General features: G+C 43.1%; 1 protein-coding gene and 1 non-coding gene across 2 annotated transcripts in view; both read right to left on the bottom strand.

Annotated features, from left to right (window-relative positions):
- Positions 1 to 11,615, bottom strand: part of LOC126412327 (leucine-rich repeat-containing protein 24-like) — a 960,970-nt gene extending 949,355 nt beyond the window's left edge. The window contains exon 1 of the mRNA XM_050081849.1: positions 11,581 to 11,615. The gene's annotated coding sequence lies outside the window, so the exon portion shown is untranslated. The remainder of the gene's footprint in view (positions 1 to 11,580) is intronic.
- Positions 3,222 to 3,296, bottom strand: Trnap-cgg (transfer RNA proline (anticodon CGG)). The gene has a single exon. It is a non-coding gene; the product is annotated as a tRNA-Pro (tRNA).
- Positions 11,616 to 12,675: the final 1,060 nt, after the last annotated feature.

Below are 12,675 nucleotides of genomic sequence, written 5' to 3'. Positions count from 1 at the left end.
TAATGTGCTGCAAATCAGCTGCAACCACTATGTAGAGGCTGTCAATAGTTTAAGTTCCAGTTTCAAAAGGCTGTAGGAAGAGAACCACTGTTCAGACTGACGTCAAATTTCTGCAGCATATCATTGACGCAGAGGGGGGGGGGGGGGGGGGGGGGGGAACATCATTTAACAACAACAACAAAAACAAAAACAAAAACAAATTTGACCAATAGATGATGCTGTAAGCGTCAGAACACATACACCAACATGAGCTCGGCACGCGGGTATTTGGCCGCGCGGAGTGGCCGAGAGGTTAGAGGCGCCATGTCACGCAGGAGGTTCGAGTCCTCCCTCGGGAAAGGGTGTGTGTGTGTGTGTGTGTGTGTGTGTGTGTGTTGTATTTAGCGTAAGTTAATTTAACGTAGTTTAGGTAGTGTGTAAGCCTAGGGACTGATGAGCTCAGCAGTTTAGTCCCTTAGGAATTCACACACATTTGAAATTTAAACGCGGGTCTTTCTCAACTTGCGTCTGAAACGCCCAACATGTCAGCCACCGTGAAGGATCGTGCGCTGCTGCTAAAGCTCTTTTACAAGAACGGCGACTATGCACCAGTCGCTCTGCATAGGTTTTGGTCTGTCAGGGGCATGAAAAAAGGTATTAGTCCTATGTCTGCTAAATGTCTGGAGAAATTATTGCAAAATTCGGAATGTTCTTCTATAGTGCAGTGAGACAGAGGAAGGAAAGTGGCTGGTCCGACATCCGTTAAAGACGTGACCGCAGCGCTGAGGGACTGGTCGAGCAGCGGTGACCAAACACGCGGTGCACTGTTAATTGCCCTAACGTTTGACATGCCTGCGAGCACGATGCATTTCTATCCATACAAAATTACCTATGCTCAGGAGATGCTTCTTGCTGACCTTCCAGCAAGACAAACGTTCGCTCTGGAATTTTATTCTCGCGTGAAAGTGGACAATGAATGGCCATTGAACATCCTGTGGACAGACGAAGCCCATTTGCATCTCCAAGGACGTGTCAGTACGCAGATTAGCAGAATACGGGCAAAGAAAAATCCGCACGCACATCAAACGCACCACTTCAGTCTGCAAAGGTGACTGTTTGGCGCGGATTGACGGCATCGTTTGTCGTAGAACCGTATTTTTTCGAGGAGATGAGTCCTGCGGGTCCTGTTACCTGTTCACCACTGGTAAAGGCTGTGAGAGTCTTTTGCGCACCAGCGTCACTCCAGCCCTTCAGCAGCGTGGGTGTGTGGGTAGGGTCATTTTTATGCAAGATGGCGTTTCTCTACACGTTGCACAGCGAAGCGGCTGCTGCGGAGGCATTTCGGAAGTGCTACAATTATCAGCCGTCATTTCCCTACAACCTGATCTTAATCCGTGTGGCTTATGACTGTCGCGTTATCTGAAAGATGATGTGTTCAGAGTTCCAATCTCGAAGGTACATGAACTGAAGGCATGCATTACGCAACTCATTCTGAACGTGGCCCCCAAGACATTCCGATCCATTGGAGAATAGGCTGTTTCTCGATTTCAACTTGCAGCAGAAAACGGTGGACAGCTTATCGAATACGTGTTGCGCCAGGCCTACAACAGTTACAAATCGACGTCATTTCGCTTTTTGCGCTGTGTTTGGCCTCGGGGCAATTAAAAACCGATTTTTCCCATCCGATGAGGTACGACGTTGCCATGGCGGGTGTGCTTACCTAACCAACAGTGTCAAAACTGTTGAATGGCGGACTTACGGAGTCATGCACATTGAATGGTAATGATGGTGTAGTGTGCAGCTTAAACCATATCCGTCGTCTTGCAATTCATCTGTCATCTGCAGCCGACACTTTTACGTTAAGACGCTTGCAGCGTCATCTCTTCGTAAAATTTTCGTTAAATTTTTTGTTCCATGACGTTTCCTCCTGTGTCAGTAACATGCTGTTCAAATTTGACGTCATTCTGAGCAGTTGTCTATAGCGTACTGAAACTGGAACTTTAATTCGGGACACCTTGTAAATGATACACCTGTCGATAAAGAAATAGCTATACCCCTTGGGTACTTATTACATACGGTACTTTCGTGAATTGTAAGCGTTGGAAATTATCTCGATGACAAACTTAACGCCACTTCTGACACGGAGTTACCGGTTATGGAGAGAAAAAGATACTTTTGGCCAATTTCCAAAAGAAGCACGAAATACTGGCACACAAGATTTCTAAATAAAGTGCTGAAACGCGTATGTATTTAGTACAGCGATGGCGAGGCATGACAGAATCTCTGACCAGAGAGTTATTTATCGTTGCTAGTCTGCGCTTGACCGCGCGAGAGTTCAGTTGCATGTAGGGAGTCGGTAGTGGCAGTTGCGAGTTGCGAGAAAGTTGTTGTAAGTAGTGAGTCGCGAGAGCATGTAGTAGCGCGCGAGAGACAGTCGCAGTTGTGTGTGAGGAGTCGGCGGGCGTCGACATGGGCCTCTGGTCAAGATTCGGGACGAGGTATATTTTTAAATAAGGTAATGAAGCAGCATTGCGCACATCTGAGAATGTAATGTATCTTAACTGCAATTAATTTGTCCACGAAATGCCCCAATAATAATTTTATTTTCAAAGCAAATTTTTAAGAAACCAATCATTTGAATTGAAAGAAAGTTTCCCATGCATTTCACTTAAATTCAAAGTTGCACAGGGCCTAAGATCGACATTTCGGTCTATTTGCGTTTTCATTGTCACTGAGATTTCATCATCATTGAACTGACTTTCATTTTTTGTGGGGAGCTTACACTTGGGTCAGATTGCTATTTCTCATTAATTGTCATTGTCCATAAATTACTTACATTTTTGCTGGGAGGTTACACTTGGTTCTATTCTCATTAACATTTAAATATTGCCTTTCGAAATTTTGCTAGGAGGTTACAGTGCAAAATAGTCTCATTCGAAGAAAACAATCACAACTGCTAATTTTGATAACTAAAGCAGCACAAGCGTCATTGAAGTGATAACCACAACTAAGTGGGCGCCGCTATAATCAAATATGCGTGACATCACGCCTAGCAGCGATGTGATCTTCGTTAGGTTGTAGTATCGCAATACGAATGAGCAATTCGCGATAATTCAACTCGTGAAGGCTCTTAGCGCTTTCCAAAAATTTCTAGTGTTAAAATAATTGTTACTTCAGAATGAGATTTTCACTCTGCAGCGGAGTGTGCGCTGATATGAAACTTCCTGGCAGATTAAAACTGTGTGCCCGACCGAGACTCGAACTCGGGACCTTTGCCTTCCGCGGGCAAGTGCTCTACCAACTGAGCTACCGAAGCACGACTCACGGCCGGTACTCACAGCTTTACTTCTGCCAGTACCTCGTCTCCTACCTTCCAAACCTTACAGAAGCTCTCCTGCGAACCTTGCAGAACTAGCACTCCTGAAAGAAAGGATATTGCGGAGACATGGCTTAGCCACAGCCTTGGGGATGTTTCCAGAATGAGATTTTCACTCTGCAGCGGAGTGTGCGCTGATATGAAACTTCCTGGCAGATTAAAACTGTGTGCCCGACCGAGACTCGAACTCGGGACCTTTGCCTTTCGCGGGCAAGTGCTCTACCAACTGAGCTACCGCAGCAGGAGAGCTTCTGTAAGGTTTGGAAGGTAGGAGACGAGGTACTGGCAGAAGTAAAGCTGTGAGTACCGGCCGTGAGTCGTGCTTCGGTAGCTCAGTTGGTAGAGCACTTGCCCGCGAAAGGCAAAGGTCCCGAGTTCGAGTCTCGGTCGGGCACACAGTTTTAATCTGCCAGGAAGTTTCAATTATTACTTCAGTTTCTTTTCCGGGACAGCAGAATTTAACATTAGGATTCATTTAAGCCGATTGGTCCTACAAACACACACTGTACGGTTGTCTGCAATTTCAAAACAGAAGTACATCATTGTTATTTTGCAATATTTCCACGTGTTTTTAATAGACAATATTCCCAGGGAGAAAAAGGGGCGGTGCACAAAACCCCTTCGACGCATATGAGCGCTAAACATTGAACCGGTACCCGTGCGTCGCGTTCCACTGCCGGTGTAGTTTAGCAGACATTTATAAATAATATTTCTTTTTGAACACCAGGTAGGAACACAAGTGTCGCAAGATGACAAATAGATAATAGAAGTACAAAGTCAAGTCAACGGAGGAAAAGTAGAGGAAAGAAATTTGTGCAGTCGCAAAATTTTGTACGAGTTGTAGGAGGGAGAGCCATGAACAACATACTAAAAGTAACTTTTATATGTGTTTCTTGAATAACTCGAAAATCGTACCGTCTAGCGAAGATGTTTCCTGGTGCAAAATTAACCTACATCAAATTTCCAGCAAAAAAGGTCCCGTTAATTTTTTATCTGGAACTAATAGTTTTCTCCTTGTAGGAGATGTAGAAATCCATGAGTATCAAAATAGTTTTTTAATGGTAGAAAACTGATGTTTGTTATTAAACGGAGTGGGTTAAAAGCAAAAATATTAAATGTGTGTACCACATGTAAGTGCATTAGAATCGCATTAACGGATAAATTGTGTTCTGAGAGCTGAGAGTGTAACAGAGTGAACGGCGGAGGGAGGGTGAAGGGTGTCACGGGGGGGGGGGGGGGGGGGGTAGAAGTGGTAGGGAAGGCAGGTCACCGGCTTGTGGTGATATATTTCCCTCCTTCATAGGTCTGTGAACTGAAAAGTGAGCAGGTGTTCCCCACTCACTCTACCCCACTTAAGTCACAAGAAGTAACTCCAGGATGTTTTACAATGTTACACTGGGCTGCTCATGAATCACTGGCGACGGAGTGCGTAGATGACCGGGTGGTGTTAGGAGAGCTATCATCACTGCATGGAATACAGATATGTCACTAATAATACTAATGCAATAAATACATAAGGACACAATCCACATAAATCTCTGCACACTCTTCTACAAAGCATCTGTAGTTTTCTTCCGGAAAGGTCTCCCACTACGAGCACTGATCGCTTTTTAGTTTATAGACTGGCTATACCTCCACTGCTCATCCAGTTCAAATCTGTTATATGAATAGGCAAAACAAATTCAGTGAGCATGTGTTTAAATGTTGGAGCTATTTTCAGTTTACTGAATGAGTAGTTAAGTAAGTGAGCTGTTCCCCAAGTGTAATAAGCTGTCAACATATTTTGGACAACGACAATGGCTGGAATACCATTATCAACATGAAGGGTACGAAAGGCGTCACCTTAGGTTCAGTTCTGCCGACATCTGAAGTGACCCAAAGGCGTAAATTGGCTCCTTCTGCAACTGAAGAAGTTCATCTTGGTATTTCGGAACTTCACATATTTCAACAGAAGCAAAGTAATGCATAACAGCAGATTACTGTTCTAGACTTCAAAATGATCAGCCCCATTCAATTAGGCATATTCACACCCATGTTGGAATGAGTACTGGGAATGTGGAAGTAAGTGGCTACAGTCAATGCATCTCGCTCTACAAGTGCCAGCAACTCCTGAATAGAAGATATATTTCTGCAGTCTACCTGAAAGACAATTAATCGTGAGAGAAGTGCAACAGCTTTCTGGTCATGCATTAATTCAGTACCAAGCACGGTTTTCATGGCTTTGCAAAACGCTGTCATCGATAGACAGCGGCAGGGTGCCCCATTTACCAATGCAATCCCTTTCCCACCAACACTACACTGGTCTTTAACATCAAAATTTCGCATTTTACACTTCTGAGCCACTGTTTACACAAAGGCTCACTTGTCAACTGCAAATAAGTACTCAGTAAACTGAAATTAATTTTTCTATATGGACATGAGCTCAGAGAAGTTATTTTGCCTACTCAAAAGAACTGAACCGGATGTACTGGGGTGGTACAGCCAGTTTGTAAACTAAAAAGCGAGCTGTCCTCGTGGTGGAAGAAGTCGCCTTTCCTGGAAGAACGCTATAGTTGTCACACAGAATCAATTTCTCCCCTAGCAGTGCACAACTGTGCGTAGAGATTTACGTAGAATCTGTCCTACGAAATTCTTGCGTTAGTATTAATAGTGATCCAAATCTGTACTCCACGTAAACGCACTTTGTGGAAAATAAACACTGACTCCCGCGTAGCCAATGATCTATAAGGCATAAGGATTACAGCGGAAGGGTCGGTATAACTTGGTGAAACATACGACAATCGAGATAAAAATGCAGTCTTAGTTGGGGAGGTTTTTATTTTCAAATTTCAAAGAGTTTCGCCTTTGGTGGGCATCTTCGGATTATCTACAATGCAAAAATTTACAAAAAATAAATATTAGGAAACATCTTGATTCCATATTTTGCAAAAACGTACTCAATGGGAAAAGTTTTCATAAAACGTACAGAAGCTGGTCACGGCGCACGCCGCCCATATAGCGATTACACGACGTGAATACATCGGCAAAATGCGATTGGGATATCAAAAAGCTGAAAATCCCCAATGCCTGTCAAGTGAGTTCCTTAGCAGAATCGAAATTCCAGAGCAGAACTGGAACGATGAAAAATAGCAGCGAAAAAAATTTAAGACGAAATAAATGTTCCTGAAATCCAATCAAGAACAACTGCCAAGATGAGAATCATAGACGTAGATATCCTCAGTGTAGCAAAGCAGCTTAAATCACATAATAAAGGCTAGGCCTCGGGTTCAGATTGTATACCAGACAGGTTCCTTTCAGAGTATGCTGATACAGTAACTCACAGAAAGGTCCGTATCTAAGGACTGGAATATTGCTCAGGTCACACCAATACCCAAAAAGGGAAGTAGGAGTAATCCGCTGAATTACAGGCCCATATCACTAACGTCGATTTGCAGTAGGGTTTTGGAACATATACTGTATTCGAACATTGTGAAGTACCTCGAAGAGAACGATTTAGTGACACGTAGTCTGTAAGGATTCAGAAAATATCGTTCTTGTGAAGCACAACTAGCACTTTATACTCATGAAGACATGAGTGCTATCGAAAGGGGATGTCAAATTGATTCCATATTTTTAGATTTCCAGAACGCTTTTGACACTGTTTCTCACAAGCGTCTTCTAACCAAACTGCGTGCCTATGAAATACCGCCTCAGTTGTGCGACTGGATTCGTCATTTCCTGTCAGAAAGGTCACAGTTCGTAGTAATAGACGGAAAGTCAGCGAGTAAACAGAAGTAATATCCGGCGTTCCCCAAGGTAGTGTTATAGGCCCTCTGTTGTTCCTGATCTATATTAACGCCATAGGAGACAATCTGAGTAGCCGTCTTGGATTGTTTGCAGATGATGCTGTCATTTACCGCCTTGTAAAGTCATCAGACGACCAAAACGAACTGCAAAATGATTCAGATAAGATATGTGTATGGTGCGAAAAGTGGCAATTGACCCTGAATTAAGAAAAGTGTGAAGTTATTCACATGAGTACTAAACGAAATCCCCCAAATTTCGATTACGCTATAAGCCACACAAATCTGAAGGCTGTAAATTCAGCTAAATACTTAGGGATTACAATTACAAATAACCTAAATTGGAACGATCACATAGATAATGTTGTGGGCAGAGCAAACCAAAGACTGCGATTTATTGGCACAAAACTTAGAAGGTGCAACAGATCTGCTGCTTGCACCACCCTTGTGCGCCATATTCTTGAGTAATGCTGTGAGGTGTGGGATCCGCATCAGGTGGGACCGACGGATGACATCGAAAAAGTACAAAGAGGGACTGCTCACTTTGTATTATCGCGAATTAGGGGATATAGTGCCACAGACATGATACATGAATTGGAGTGGCAATCATTAAAACAAAGGCGTTTTACGTTGCGACGGGATCTTCCCACGAAATTTCAATCACCAGTTTTCTCCTCCGATTGCAAAAACATTCTGTTGGCACTCACCTACATAGGGAGAAATGATCACCACGGCAAAATAAGAGAAATCAGGTCTCGCACAGAAAAATATAAGTGCTCGTTTTTCTCGTGCGCCGTTCGAGAGTGGAACGGTAGAGAGATAGCTTTCAGGTGGTTCATTGAACCCTCTCCCAGGCACTTTATTGTGAATAGCAGAGTAATCATGTAGATGTAGATGAACGCTTGATAAACTTTAAATAACTAGATTTGAAAAGAGCGGCTAAGAACACTGTGAAAACTAATATCAAAAATCCTTTAACTACCTTAATCGTTGCCTTGCGTAAAGGACGCTGCACGTATTGGGAACAGATTCACAGCAGGTCCTCATGGAGCGGCCACGCTGACGAACATAGAATGCGGAAAAGAATGGGCCTCGAGTTTAAGTAGTGCAGTAGACTCGGACAGATGGTCTTTAGCCTCTTTGCTGTGATGTATGCTGGTATCTCTTTTGTTATTTGTTTGTCTCTCTTATGTTTATGGCAGAATTTTAATTCTAGTTCTTATATTTTTTTATTATTCATTTGTTACTTATTTTAATGAGGCGTAATTATCGTCTCAGACAGATTCCAGTTAACTTTGCTCTCATTTTTAGGGCTGTCACTTTAGAAATTACGTACATCGTGGTATATAAGGTTACGGTCCTCCACAATGGTTAATGTAATAGGCTAGTCAACGCTATCTGAGTCTGCTGTACTGGCTGCACTAGTGGTCCGATTACCATACTTTTCCGCATTCTACACGCATGCTCATAAATTAAGGCTAATGCTGATACATGATGAAACAACGCTCCATTGGGCGGTTTGCGGGTTTAAATCACCTCGGGATGTGACCATGCAGTGCATTTGACCTGCGGTCGTCGCACGGTGGCGCTGGCAGCAGTCCACATACGCAGAGGTGTGTTGGTTCATGTCAGTGTGCGGTGCAGCGAGTAAGTGTGCAGACGTTCTCAGACGTGCTAAGGGTGACTGTGTATTGAAAATGGCTCAAAGAACACATATTGATGACGTTGTGAGGGGCAGAATACTAGGGCGACTGGAGGCTGGTCAAACACGTCGTAGCACGGGCCCTTCGTGTGCCACAAAGTGTGATCTCAAGATTATGGCAACGATTCCAGCAGACAGGAAACGTGCCCAGGCGCTACGGTACGGGACGTCCACAGTGTACAACACCAAAAGAAGAACGTAATCTCACCATCAGTGCCCGCAGACGGCCACGGAGTACTGCAGGTAGCCTCTCTCGGGACCTTACCGCAGCCACTAGAACAGTTGTCTCCAGACACACAGTCTACAGACGACTGAACAGACGTGGTTTATTCGCCCGGAGACCTGCAAGGTGTTTTCCACTGACCCCTGGTCACAGGAGAGCCCGTAAAGCCTGTTGTCAAGAACACAGTACGTGGCCATTGGAACAATGGTCCCAGTTTATGTTCACGGACGGGTCGAGGTATAGTCTGAACCGTGATTCTCGCCGGGTTTTCAGCTGGCGTGAACCAGGAACCAGATACCAACCCCTTAATGTCCTTGAAAGGGACCTGTATGGAGGTCGTGGTTTGATGTGTTGGGGTGGCATTATGATTGGTGCAAATACACCCCTGTATGTCTTTGACAGAGGAACTGTATCAGGTCAGGTGTATCGGGACGTCATTTTGCACCAGTATGTCCGCTTTTTCAGGGGTGCAGTGGGTCCCACCTTCCTCCTGATTGACGATAATGCACTGACCCACCGAGCTGCCATCGTGGAGGAGTACCTTGAAATAGAAGATATCAGGCGAATGGAGTGGCCTGCCTGTTCTGCAGACATAAACCCCATCGAGGACGTCTGGGATGCTCTCGGTCGACGTATCGCTGCACGTCTTCAAACCCCTAGGACACTTCAGGAGCTCCGTCAGGCACTGGTGCAAGAATGGAAGGCTATACCCCAGCAGCTGCTCGACCACCTGATCCAGAGTATGCCAACCCGTTGTGCGGCCTGTGTACGTGTGCATGGTGATCATATCCCATATTGATGTCGGGGTACACGCGCAGGAAACAGTGGCGTTTTGTAGCACATGTGTTTCGGGACGGTTTTCTCAACTTTTCACCGATACCGTGGTCTTATAGATCTGTGTCCTGTGTGTTCCCTATGTGCCTATGCTATTAGCCACGTTGTATGGGCCACATTCTGAAATTATCCTTAATTTATGAGCATGAGTGTATGTTCCTTAGCTGGGTCGCTCGTTAGTGTTGTGCTCCCGCTTCATGAAGCTCTGCTGTGGATCTGTTTCACTACGCGTGGCAACGAGTAATGTAATTAAAGGAGTTTTCGGTATTTACTTTCACGGTCTCTTTAGCCTTTGTTTTTAAATCTAGTTACTACCATTTATCAAACCTTAAAATTTTTTCGTTGCAATTTTTCATCGTACTTGTTCTTTTAAGGGACACACAATACAAGCATTGGTGATTTTCAGTTTTTTGACAGTTTAATCCCATTTTGTTGATGTATTCGCATCATGTAATCATATTATGGATGGTGTGCAGGGTAACAACTTTTTTTAAATTCGATGAAAACTTTTCCCGTACAGTATGTTTCTGCGCAAGATGGGATTAGGACGTTTCCTAATACTTGTTTTTGTAATATTTTTGCATTGTAGATAATCTGAAGATGCTTAGCACAGGCAAACGCCTCACTGAAATTTGAAAATAAAAATCCCCGCAACCAAGACTGTATTTTTATCTCAAATTTTACAGTGGTGGCTTTATGAGCTGAAATGATGGAATAGAAGAAATTTTGCCCTGTAATTGCTTCTTGTGGCTTAGTGGGATAGACAGGTTAGGGATAACCTGCTCGTTCTTCAGTTCGCAGACGTATACAGGAAGAAAAAGAATGACAACAATCTGGCAACTTACCTGCCCTCGTGCTTCTACGCTCCCCTCCCTCTCCAACCTTACATCTCCTGAATACAATTTCTCCCTTAATCGGCTCTACTTCATTTGGTTATGATACACAAATTTATTATTTGTTCTTAAACCACATCATTTAACAATAAAGATTAATATTGCACCCTTAAAATACTATTTCTAATAATCATCGAGTTTTGCGTCCCCTGCAGCACGGGAGCTATTTGTTCTACAGAGAAAGTGAACAATACATTTCTTGTGGTATATTTAATGCAGTGTAACTTTGTACTAAGAAATATTTTACCTAGAAAACGCCATTCTCGAGATAGAAAGAAAAACAAACTGAGGTTACTATTAAATACCCGCACCACCCCCATCTTCACACTCCATTGATCAGGATTTTTATGTGTTGTTTAGGACACCCCCTCTTAGCACTGTTGCGACTACAAGACATTTCCCTCTTGTCAACAGTTTTTGGTCGTGATTGATTAACTTAACGTTCCAGATTGGTTCTTAGGGAATTATTCCAAAAGACACATTTAGCTTTTATCCATAAAAATTAGTGCCAGTTTTACTGACTGTTATCTTTGTGAATCGAGATTTTAAATGTTACTCAAAGCTGCTCAGTAATTAAGCTGCACACCAAGGTTAATTCCGCCTGCAAGTACAAGAGGAAGCTGGTGGCTGTAGAAATTTTAATCGCATGTTTTCATAGTTCTATAGTTCACTTCATAATGTAGCACATCTTCACTGCAAAGCAGTGATCTCTTCTCAACAGGTTATAGCAAAGACTATGATTAAAAGTAATATTAGTGCATTTGGTGCTATAGTGACAGTTCGGTACTTACCAGAGGTTCTTCATCGATACAAGGATACAGATACGGCAGTAACAGTATCTGAAACAGAAAGGAAATAAATTGTTTTCCACTTATCGTTGTAAGTCAAACTCTTTACTCCGATACAAGCTGATTTTACAAATATGGGTCAGCAGTACAGTAACGGGCAATATCAAAAACAAGTATCTTTATTTGGGGTACATGTAACGCCAGAGCATACATCGTACCAAGAACGGATCGGTGGATTATATGAAAAGAGGGACAGCGTCGTCAACATATCGACTAAAAAACCGTGGTACAGTAAACAGGTAAGAAAATTTTATATTCCATATTGTCTTTTGTTTGTTACTCTTGACATAACATGACCTAATCGGTCAAACGAATTAACAGTTATTATGAGAAACATGCTTCCTTCCTCAAAGAACTATAGCCGCGCGGGATTAGCCGCGCGGTCATATGGCGCTGCAGTCTTGGACTGTACGGCTGGTCCCGGCAGAGGTTCGAGTCCTCCCTCGGGCATGGGTGTGTATGTTTGTCCTTAGGATAATTTAGGTTAAGTAGTGTGTAAGCTTAGGGGCTGATGACCTTAGCAGTTAAGTCCCATAATATTTCACACACATTTGAACATTTGAAAGAACTATAATGTGAAATCTACAAAAGTATCCCCTAACAAATTACCGAATGGACATTTTCTTTCACATGTGCTGCATAGTAATGGTCATTAGCAAAATTATTTTACGTTTTGTTGTTAGGTGATGTGGTTATGCGAAAGTGTTAAAACGATACGTATTATAGATATCAATTTATGTATGCATTTATGTATGTTCCACATCTCTTCCTAAACCGCTGGATCGAATTCAACCAAACTTGGTACGCATACGATTTACAATCTGGAAAGAACCGTGGGGATAAGAAACACCTCCCTCTCAGAGTGGTTGGGTGGGGCTGAAAAAGAAGTGTATATTAAAGCGTGCAAATACCCGACTGCACCCAGCCAGTATTTGAGAATAAGAGTACTTAGTGTCTTGCAACAAGCTTTACTCATAATTTAAATCTTTACGACACTTTTCCTCACTGAAAACTGACGCAGAATGATGAAAGAGAAAA

Source organism: Schistocerca serialis, chromosome 7 (assembly GCF_023864345.2).
Source record: "Schistocerca serialis cubense isolate TAMUIC-IGC-003099 chromosome 7, iqSchSeri2.2, whole genome shotgun sequence".
NCBI lineage: Eukaryota > Metazoa > Arthropoda > Insecta > Orthoptera > Acrididae > Schistocerca > Schistocerca serialis.
The sequence above is the reverse complement of the archived record's forward strand: the minus strand, read 5'-3'. Positions and strand labels throughout refer to the sequence as shown.